We start from the raw sequence: 12,855 nt of genomic DNA, 5'->3' as shown, positions 1-12,855 counted from the left end.
ATGTTGAAATTTGTGAAATTTTGCATACAGTCCCTCCCCGTTATCGATTTCTTCTACTTACTTAATGTAGTAAGCGGAATATTACCGTAAACGACTGAATTATTTGGGTTAATTAAACAGTTTGCAAGGTTTCTCCGACTTGCGGTGCAAACAAGTACCACATTTACACCACACAGAGTACACTATACTACATGTTTTGTATTTACCAAGTCAAGAATATGACAGCCGTTTATCATTCTTTTGATGTTTTTTCATCTTTTTATTTCGTCATTTTTTAAGGGTTTTTTTCGTTTTGATTTTTTTTTTAGTTAAGTTAGTTTATTTTTTGGAATGTGTATTTTATCAGGATCATTAGTTTTCCTCATAATTTTCACAAATAACAGAGTTTTTAACCTTTCTTGACTGGTGCATCAAATGTTTCTTTTATAAACAACTGTTTTCAAATTGTATAATATCGTGCCGAACATGCATGAACTATTTGCCACTGAACGTTAAACAACCATCACACCGAGCAATTAAAAACTGTTAAATGAATCATTTTTTTTAAATACTATACATCACGGGATGCAGTGATGATACCACCATTGTCTAATATGATTGAGTTAAAAATCAGTAATTCGGACGAATCTCATGTGAAATATTTTATGTAATTTTCACGTAAACTTAACAAAAATCTGGTTTTGTGGTTTTAATCAAATTTTAGATCAAAGATATTATTTAATTAATTTTATTTCAAATATGTACGTGCTTTCAACGTGTACAAAATTCCGGTGATTTATGCATGAACTTTTATCACAAGATTCACATAGAACCTGTTCACGCAAGTTTCAATACATTTAGTATTTGCTCGTTTGATGTGAAAATCAGACGATATTATTAATTCATATGAGTGAAATTCCATGTGCAGGACGAAATAAAATTATATCTGATTCAGTAGAATTTTATATTGCATTACTAGGAACTTCACGACAGTCGACATGGGAAATGAAAATAAAATATACCATTCAGATCCCGACACAATTTTTTCTCCATTTCTTTGAGAAGGAATAACGTTATATTCTGTACGCTATAACGTCACACGTTTTTGGTCACATTTTAGGCCTATCGATCAACTTTGAAGCCATTTATTTCAAAAACAAGGATGGTGACATATGAATTTCTATACGTGTATGGATTCACTATGCAATCCTGGATATTATGTTAGTTTTTTGTTTTCCTCCGTATATAAGAAAATAGCCATCCATTCGAAAATCTAAAAAGGTAAGCCGAAAAAAGGGCATTTCCCCTATATACCTAAGTAAATTTGTCGCCAAAATTGACGTTTTCCTATGAAAATTACAAAAAAACAAAAATGGTGACCCCCATTTTTTATTACATATTCCGATGTAACTCGATTCAAAGTACATGTATGCCAAAAATTTTGGAAATCGGGAGATATGCCATTCGGTATCGTGTTACCTTAAAGGGTGTGTCACTTCAATATAGCGTTATATGGACTGATTGGCCGCTCGAATTCGCATGAATTTATTATTTACGCCAAGTTATCAATCAGCCTTATTTTTTGGTCTGTCAAAGTCTGTAACATCTATGAAACTATCATGTGTTGCAATGCAGCTGGTTAGATTTAATGCGTTTTCTTTGAAATACTAAGGCCTTTCTACCTCAGGAATAGATTACCTTATGCCGGCGTCACACATTGGCATATAGACCGGCGTGCACCAAACGTACAGAGAAAATTGACAAAGTCGGTATACGTTAGTTGCACGCCATAGGAACGCTTAGCAATCGTTCAAAGCGCGTTGCAAAAGTTTGAAGTACGTCTAAATAAAAAGGTAACATTGAGAAAGGAAATGGTGGATGTGTCAAAGCGACGACAACCCGACCATAGAGCAGGCAACAGACAAAGGCCACCAATGGGTCTTGAATGTACATAGAAACTCCCGCATCCGTAGGCGTCCTTAAGCTGCCACCTTACAAAATATGTATACTAGTACAGTGATAATGGGCATCATAATTAACTCCGAATTATACACAAGAAACTAAAATTAAAAATCGTATAAGACTAACAAAGGTCACAGGCTCCTGACTTAGGACAGGCTCAAAATTGCGGAGGGGATAAACATGTTAATGATATATCAACCCTCCCCCTATACCTCTAGCCACTGAAAGAAAGTTAATACGCTTGATAAACGCTACAACCCGAGGAAATTTGTATGCAGCATAAAAAACATACAACATACGCCAACATACGTTTTTTGAACGCCGGATAAACGCTTAGCCTTAGGTACGCTTCTAGTACGCCCAATACACGCTTAAAGCTCGTTTTGCACACGTTACAAATATGATTGACAGGTTAAATGCATCCAAAATTACTAGCATATTGGCAGCGTAAATGATTTTTAACAAGCTGGAGCTATACGCTGATGTGTGACGCCGGCATTAGTTGAATTTCTTCAATTCTTTCTACTTCGTTTTTAGCCTTTTAAACATTTTATCGAGCGTCACTGATGAGTTTGTCGTAGACTAAACGCGTGTCTGCCGTAAATATAAGGCGTAAATATCAAATTTCAATCCTGGTATCTATGAGGAGTTTATTTCCGGTATGTATTTTCCTTTGTACCGAGTCATCATTCTCATTTTCTGCCGCATAAGGAAATGTCTGTACCAAGTTTTCAAACGTGGTTCTAAACAAGAAATTGACATTAATAAATTTTTTTTACATATTTGTGTTGGGTGCTGATTTAATGTGTAACAAAAACACAATTTTATATTCCTGTAAATCACAATAAATGCATAATATTAATTTTATTTTTCGAGTAATGATGTATTCCTATGATATCGTAAGTCATTTAGCCGACTCGCAGTCCGCAAACGTTCTTGTTTTTCTATCGAGTGACCTTCAAGGTGGTGTTTGTTTGCATTTTAAGCATATTTCAGTTCATTTGATAAAAAAAAATCAAAAGTGAAAACTAAATTATGCATATCAACCCTCCCCCTATACCTCTAGCCACTGAAAGAAAGTTAATACGCTTGATAAACGCTACAACCCGAGGAAATTTGTATGCAGCATAAAAAACATCTTATAATATTAAACGTTTAATTTGAGTTTTCCGCGATGTACGATCACTACAAAGTAACTACCAATCGATTTATCAGTACTGAATGAAAACGTTTGGAAACTTAATGTGATGATACAGTGCGTGTAATATCAGATGCATCAATGGCATCATATAAACTTATGTTTCATTGTTCATGTGTTGTTTCCATATAATCTAGCCACTAATCTTGAGCCTATCCCTTTATTCAGATAAAACCCCATATAGCAATAAAATATACTTATAATGTCATTCATAACTCTTAACAGACCAATTAACAGACCGGGTTTTATACATCCGACCCATTAACAGACCATATTTTTATCAAAAATTGATTTATGTCACCAAAATACAGTTTTTCGTGTAGATTTTTCACATATTGATGTTAATATGGTAAACAAACATAATGCCTGTCTCTTTTCGATGTTCAAAAGATTGCATGCAAGTAAACTCAACCAACTTGTCATTTTTGTGTACATTTTGTGTGTTAAATGTGTATAAATTTACTGATGAGTAACTCGCCTTTTCATTTTATAGATCGTTTATTGAAGCTAGAAAAAAAATAATTACACCACTGGATTCAGTACTTCAAATCATTTTGTCAGACATGAATAGTTTTTATGATATAAATAAAATTAAAAAGTTATACAATGAAACGTATAGTGACCTTGCACTGATTTTCACGATAAAACCTGATTAACAGACTTTAGCCAACCCGATTAACAGACCCACCGCCGATATAGCCGCATATTCAATATAGATTAACCGACCTATCTCTCGGTTAGCCGAGTGTCGGCCGTGAAAGTAATCCCATTGGCATTTAGATTTGCAGAAGTATTATTGTTTCATTTAAAGTATTGATTTAATTGATTTTGTGTGAAATTCAAGATTAAAACATTATCTCGCTACGTTTCTTCACATATTTCTTTTTAAAGTGGAATATAGTTAATTTTCAAGTCAAATTCGCATTGAACAACTTGATTTATTGTGTGTTTTCGCTACAGTGACACATATTTCTGCGAGATCAAGGATTTGTATTGGTGGACATACTTTACAAATCCTTGGTCTCACTATGGATTAACAAGGCGTTGTCGTGGAAATATTTTTGTCACATGCTGGATTTTAGATTTCCACAACCCTGCCCTATACATCAGCTACAAATTCTCAATAATACTGTTAATATAACTTTGTTTAATTGTAATTGCAGTAAGGATAGATGTATCGTAGCAGGAGGCGGAGTACAGCACTGCCAAAGAAATGTAATTATTAAAAAAAAAAAACACGTCGTGAGTGGTTTTCAGCGCTGCATTAATCGAAATAATCTTTATTAAGATTGATTTCAAGGTTGATCCCCTAGTGGATAATCTGTGATTATAAGTTTGATTATTGTTTCCTTTTCATGCATCTGTTCTAATAACTGCTTCTATCTTTTGTTCTGCAGTCACATATGTAATGATTATATATACGATATCAACCAATAAAAAGATCGATTACATCTTTTATTATGCAATAATATCGGAAGTTTAAAACTGTATGTGTATTGGGGTGTCAGTTTAATTTAAACAAACATTATACCGGAAACTAGGTAAGTTTCCCTTAAATATTATGTTACTTTTGCCATCATATTTAAAGTTTGTATCAGATACAAATCTTCAGTTTCACTTGAAAGTGATTAAGATAAAAATGTACTTTGATTATTTAAAGGTAAGGACCAAGATACCAAAGAATTGAAGATAAATCCTTTTCCAGTATTTGTTATTGCTCTACTATATGGGATATAATTTAACCTCTCTATCTCTCTCTTTGATAGAAATATGTCAAATATGCATTTTTTATCACAAACATGTTATTCTATTAAAAAAAACCTTACATTACATTTTTTTTAATTATATAAAAAAAAATTGAACTTATCAATATGAGAATAAAAAAACTAAAATCCATGTCAAAAAGGCGCCACACTATAAAAAGAATCTCCACTTACGTAGTTACTAAATTTTTAAGTGCAAGACCAAATAATTACACCAAGAAAAGTGTTGGTAGATTCTGTTCATCTGTAGATTTTACTAAAATTCTAAATATTTCATATTACAACAAAACCTAATTATCAGGATGATTATCGAGAAAAAGTGATTAAATATTTATTGTTAAAGTATTTTTTGGCGATAAAACAATAATTATTTTTGCTCATTTTCACTAATAAAATTGAAATATATAATGAACACATTCAATTAAAAAAAATTAATGCTATCTTTTCAACTGTAGAAATGTTCTGCTATATTTTTATCACTCACCTCCAACTTGTGCCTCTATCTAAACAACGAATTTTATCAAAAGTCCCGGAAAGTAATGCCATGAATTATATTTATAGATTATCGTTGATTATCTCAACGAGATTGATTTTCTCGCTTGAACTGGTACAGCGAAAGTGAGAAAAGCAATCGAGTTGAGATGACCAATGATAATCTGTTTATCGCTATTTTACCTATGACGACGTTGTCAATTTCAATGTTAATTTCGTTAACAACGCCACGTGGCCTCCTTAGTTTCTAGCGATAATTTTTCCATCTCAAGCGAGAAGCATGATATGAAAATTATCACAAAAAAAGATCAAAGGAAAAATGCACAAAATAGCGATAAATAGAGAATAATACATGGCAAAATCCGTATCATATGTCGTATCATCCCGAGACATCAATATCAGCCAAAGGGCCTTTAGGCCCGAGGGATGATATTGGTCGAGGGTGATACGGCATGTGATACGGATTTTGCCATGTATTATACGCTTTATCATATATTTCAACAGTAGAGTATTACATTATATGAACTGTTTTCTGATCCATAGCTTTGGGTAACCTTCAGTTCTACTTTTGTCTTGTTTCAAAGGCCTTAAAAGAACTGCTCCATTACTTATCCGAAGCACCTTACAATTTGCGTGCTGTTGTTTTAAAAGAATATTTTGTTTATTTTTGTATTTATTTGTGTGTTTTGTAATTTTTATAGTTGCATTTAGTGTGCCAAAAATATGAAAACTTGACGTTCGTGACGTCACATACCTAACAATGACGTCATTCGAAAAATTGACCTATTTTGAGGAAAAAATTTCTTGAGCCAAAAAAAATAAAACTGACTTTATGTTAAAAAAAAATTAAAAAAGTAGGGGTGTGATTAAGGGTAGGAGTGCGATAAAGGGTAGGGGTGTGATAAAGGGTATGCGATAAAGGGTGCGCATCAAAGTTGCGCGATATGGATTAAACAGCAGGCTATTTATCACATATGCAAAACTACTGTATTTACTACTAAACATATGATAAATAGAGAATAATACATGGCAAAATCCGTATCATATGTCGTATCATCCCGAGACATCAATATCAGCCCGAGGGCCTTTAGGCCCGAGGGATGATATTGGTCGAGGGTGATACGGCATGTGATACGGATTTTGCCATGTATTATACGCTTTATCATATATTTCAACAGAAGAGTTTTATATTATATGAACTGTTTTCTGATCCATAGCAATGGGTTACCTTCAGTTCTGCTTTTGTCTTGTTTCAAAGCTTTAAAATAATTGCTCAATTATTTATACGAAGCACCTAGGTTACCTTACAATCTGTTGTTTTGAAGAAAAAAAAAGGTATGCGATACGGATTTTACCATGCGATACGGGGCATGCGATACGGGTTTAGCCATGCGATACGGGGTATGCGATACAGGGTAGGTGATACAGACTGGAAAAAAGAACCTTTATTAGATATACAAAATAGCTGTATTTTGTACTAAATATATGATAAATATATATATCATTTGGCTGATCGTTTATTTCTTTGTAACTTGCCCACTACACTTGACTGCAATATTTAATCTTCACTAAAGCACTATGGAGCGGACATTGTTTCAATTATGGGTATAAAAGATCACGAATGGATTGCACTTGTAAATATTTCCACGATAGGATCAAAATGGCAAATTGTTTGTTTTATATATTGATTTACAAATATTACTTTTTTTGCAGATTTTTACTAGTTTCAACGTAGTAATTATAAATATTATGGTAATATTGATACTGCAAACATGTGTGGCTTCAACATCGCCCTGTAGACACCCAGAAAAAAGGAAGTTGCGGAAAATTAAAACTGAGTTTTTAAAAAATAGAAGCAGAACTTATTCTGATAGTTTTAATATGTTATATATAAATGAGAAAAAGAACTATTATCAAATTGACGACAAGTTTAAGTCTCAAAGAACTATGCATATTAGCTGGCTTAATAAAAATTGTCCAAAATACGATTATGAAAATCCTTGTCCGCATTACTTTGCACTCGATGTAGACGACAATAGGATTCCGAAAGTTTTATTGCAAGCAAAATGCAAATGTTCCGAATGTTTACAAAAAGACGGGAATAGACCAAAACATCATGATCAGACAGGATTAGGTTGTCGTGAGATATATCATTATTCTGTGGTAATGAGGGCAACGAAATGTTCAGATGAAGGGGAAATGTTATTTGAAGAGGTATATGAACCTATTTCTGTTGGATGTGCTTGTAAACGACCAAAACGAATAACAATGTCAAATGATTCAATTGAGAATCGAATTAATTGAATGAGCAAAGATTTGTAAACCCTACCTCCGTATTTTCCAAAGGTTACCTGAAAATTCCTACCGTAAAATGATATGGTTACAGGAAACGAATACATATCAAGTATTCCACGAATTTGAGTTTCAAGGAGTAGCCAAGCGATGACAAGATGAAAGCACCACTGCCAAAGAAATATGCAATAATTTGTGTATATGGTTTTAATTGTTTTGTAAAATGTTAACAGTTATAGTTGATATGTTGATGACCCTATGACAATATGGCTCTCAAACTCAGTATATGTGTTCATGTTATGATTTTATGTGTTCCTTTTTCATTTGTGTGTAATAAAGTGTTATTGCAAAACTGGTGTTGTGTAATTGATTATATTTTTGTACTTCTACTCTTACCGCGAAACTCGAACTATTTTTTTTTATCTAAAAAACTAATATGTAAATGTTGTTTGCACACCTTAAAAACTCTAAACGAAGAGATATGCAACGCCTTAGGGTCAGGTCAGGAAAAGAGTCCTTATACGATATTATGTGTATTCAAAAAATTAGTATATATACTGATAAACATAACGGTTTGAGGAATTTAAATGTTACCTTGATCTGTTTTATCAATGTTAAACATCCTTGGCATAGTCACGGATACTTCCGTATTTACAAATGTATAATTATGTACGTCTCCTATTTTAAACAAGATAATACGGATAGTTACCATTACGTATATGTTTACATTATATTTTCTCTTTGATGCGTGTTCCTATCGTTTGAGTATATCATGGAAGTAAGGAAGGAGAATTATATGACAATCAATTTTCATAATAAAGAAATAATTGTATCGCGTATAATATGATTTTAATGTTCATACGAGGCCCTTTTATACCTGCGTATAATTAATTTTGTACGAGGCCCTTTTATACCTGCGTATAATATGATTTTAATTGTGTACGAGGCCCTTTTATACCTTCATATGCGTGTTTGCCTAAATGAAAGGTGAATATTATTTAAAACATCTTGATAAAAATATGATTTTTGCAAATAATCTACCAAGCTTATTTGCTTGTGTGAATCATGACCTGATCCCCGTTGCTACTGTTCATCATTAACCTTCTGTTTTTCTTTTAATAAATGTAACTATAACTTAAAAGGATAATAAAATCAAAATATACAATTGTCTGCTTTAGAACCAAACCAACTGGCAAGTTTTTCTTGCAAATACATAAAATTTGCAAATTATGATTGGTTCATAGTTTTTATACCATGTGCTACAATTGAAGGACGTTATGTAAGTTCTTACAGAAACACCTTACAATAATAAAGCGGCTTCCTGGGTAAAAAAAAAAGTGATATACAGATACAGTGATCTCTACTAAATCAATTTACCTGTTGTTAAACGACACAATGAATTAATATTTGCTATAAACAGTCACTTCCTCTTCCGGGTAACTAAACGCTGTTTCCGATTAATCTTATCTGGATTATAAACTGAACACATATGACAATTTAGATATTCAAAGCTTATTAAAATAGTTATTAAAGGTACCATGATTATAATTTTATAACCAGACGCGCGTTTCGTCTATATACAACTCATCAGTGACGCTCAGTTTAAAATAATTATAAAACCAAACAAGTACAACTATTTTTAAGTTGGCGTTCCTGCTAGTAGAACTGCCTTTTATCTGATAATATATATTTTTACAATTGATTATTTAGATGGTAACAACATGTTTGTTCCATTGTTTTTTGTTTTTTTTAATTTTGTTCTCTACCTTTTTCGGTTGATTTCGTATAACTTCTGTACGGATATGATTTATAACAAACCTTTCTAATAGTGTCCGTTCATACATTTTTTAAATTATAAGAAACTAAGATATCAACTTCCTCTGGTAAAAAGATTACCTCAGTCGAATGAGTTTATTTTTAGGTCCTTTTTATCATAGACCTCTCCATCGGTTTAGGTTACATTGTATATCACATTCTTGGCTTTCTTATATTCGGCTTTCATCTTTGCTGATGATGATAAATCAAGAAAAGCGCTTCTCACGCATACAGTTTTTAAAGAGCTGTTTTAACATTTTATAATGTTTATATCGTACACCGTCCTAAATTTGCGCCCTTAATCTAGGTCGACGAACTATGCATATAAAAAACTACATTTGTACGTTATATGGAACACCGTAACTGCCTTATGGTACTTCATTCTTTATCATGATGAGGTTTTTCTCTATTATGATAAGATTTTTCTCTATTAGGATGAGCTTTTTCTCTATTAGGATGAGCTTTTTCTTTATTATGATGAGCTTTTACTTCATTATGATGAGCTTTTTCTCTATTGTATAATGAGCTTTTTCTTTATTATGATGAGGTTCTTCTCTATTATGATGAGCTTTTTCTCTATTAAGATGAGCTTTTTCTTTATTCTGATGAGCTTTTTCTCTATTATAATGAGGAAAATTTCTTTATGATGAGGTTTTTTTTCTAAAATTATGATGGGCTGTTAAAAGGGAATCATGGGAAATTTAGAGAATTATGATCAAACAAACAAAAATGGCAGAATCAGAAATGTTGAAATTTCTTCGGAAAGTTGGATTGCTCCATGTGCAGGAAATGTTTGATAAAGAAAAATAACACCACATTTTGTCAGCTAGTTTTCATAATATGAACTGCAATATCTTGGAGATACCATTCTAGCGCATATGATGACACTGCGAATGGAATGCATCAAGTACGGAAACATGAATCCTGTGAAAACTGATAGTTTAGATGACCATCCAAAATACCATATTGACAAAAATGTACTAAAATCGTTGTTGGATTATGAAATCAAGATAAAGGACATTTGAAATCTGTAAGAACTCGCAGAAAGAACAATATATTGACGGATACAATATATTGACGGATGGCTCATTTTGGACTACAGAAAAGAGATTTTTCTGACATTGAAGATGGCAACTTTGACAGTTTACTTTCTTGCATTGTAGTTGACCTTTTTCGTTGTGGCGAACGCACGTTGCGTGAAATACTGAAAGGACAAAGAATTAAAGTACAAAGATTGAGATTAAGAGGTGCCATTCATAGCAGATACTTCGCTGGTATACCCAAGAGAGAAAGACCGGTCGATTGCACAGACGTGTATGCAACGTTACGGCACCGAATCAATTATGGCAGATAGACACTTACCATAAATTAGGAAGATGGAGATTCATCATACTGGGTGGAGTTGATGGGTTTAGTAGGCTTATTATGTTTCTAAATTGTCGTGACAACACTTCCGCCACTGTATTGAGTAGCTTCCTCTCTGGAGTGGGTTTTTGTATAGGTTCTGTCAGCTGTGGCGAATCCATAAACTTTCATAAATGGATCCCACTGACTGCCTTCGAGGAGGCCCCCTCTAAATCCGCCTCTGGTCAGATAAGATACTAGAAAATGTATCGGTGGCGGATTTAATGTTGACAAAACATGGTGGCGGCAGTATGATTACAGACCAAATCGTTAACGAGGGTGTTTTGTGCTACATGTTTTTCAAAAACCAGGGAAATCCCGATCCACTATTTTAACTGCATCTGATAGCCGTGCACTGCAATTACATGGATGAAATTAACAGAAGACTTGATATTTGGACTCAAACATGGGCAAACCATAGAATGAGAACAACAAAATCATTTCCTGTCAATTTTTGAATCGCGTCAAATACAGAATCCAGTTGATACACAACTCAGTGAACGAGATTTAGTTGATTGTGGATTAGAGGGAAACATTGAGGCGTCTTATCTTATGGACAATGGAAGGCCAATTATTGAGCCAATGAACATTGAAATTAATGACCGACGAACAATGAGAGTAGATTACAATAGGACAGGTACCAACTTTGACATTGATGACTTTCTGCACAAGCCTGATTGAAATTTCAGTATTTTTTTGCGTACAATAACAATGCTATAAATGATCATTGTCTATTACCTGGTCTGTTTCCCCCAGTTTTAGTCTTGTTTTTGTAATATTCATCATAGAACTCATCTGGTACACCTATATAAAAAGAAAATGTTGTATGATTGCCAATTAGACAACTATCCACAAGATACTAAATGACACAGAAACTATCAACTATAGGTCACCTTACGGTCTTCGACAATAAGCGAATTCAATACTGCATAGTTCGCTATAAAAGGCCCCAAAAAGACAATATAAAACACTTCAGACGAGAAAACTAACGGCTCATGTATGTAAAAAAAAATGAAAAGAAAAAATAACACATATGGTACACATAAACAAACGACAACAACTGAATTCCTGGGTCTTGATTTTGGACAGGCACATACATACAGCTGTCAAACATGTTAGCGGGATCACTTCTTGTCCTTCTTAACAACAAAAAGACAAACAAAAACTAATAAATAAAATCATGCATCTAAGACTAAATTATCAATCAGTATACATCAAACATCCAAACGTCAATAAAAAGTCGGAGAAAAACCTGACTTCAGTGTGCTATGCTAAGATACAGGAGTCGACATACTGCAGATCCATGAATGTGTATATGTATATAAAAATAATATTTAGTTTGCTTTAAATTTTACTGATAACAGAATCAATATCAATACCAATAAATCTATATTTAATGATCTAATTACAGTGCTGAATTGGTAACCTTCCAGAATGAGTTAATTTAAATGATTAATAAGCCTGGTGTCTGCTCTATGGTCGGGTTGTTGTCGCTTTGACAAATTCCCCATTTCTTTTCTCAATTTTATTACCAGGATCGTTTAGAATTTTTTTGGCACGATAAACAACATTTCTGTAAAAATGAGGATGTGCTACAAGTATCCCGTTTGAAATAAGATTTAAGGTACAAGCAAACTTTAAAACCTAATCTTTATATCTATATATTGAAGTAAATGTTTTAAGTATTTATGGTAACGAAATCCCTAACTTATGCCTAGTCGTGAGGACCATAGTTGATTGCAGAAGTGAGAAGCAGTGTCATCATATGCGCTGGAATGGTAACTCCTAAATATTCCAGTTCATATTTTGAAATAGGTATTATAAGAAGATGTGGTATGAGTGCCAATGAGACAACTCTCAATCCAAATAACAATTTATAAAAGTAAACCATTATAGGTCAAGGTACGGCCTTCAACACGGAGCTTGTCTCACACCGAACAACAAGCTATG

This window comes from Mytilus trossulus, chromosome 8 (genome assembly GCF_036588685.1).
Source record: "Mytilus trossulus isolate FHL-02 chromosome 8, PNRI_Mtr1.1.1.hap1, whole genome shotgun sequence".
In the NCBI taxonomy this organism is placed as follows: Eukaryota; Metazoa; Mollusca; class Bivalvia; order Mytilida; family Mytilidae; genus Mytilus; species Mytilus trossulus.
This window is presented reverse-complemented; position numbering follows the sequence as displayed.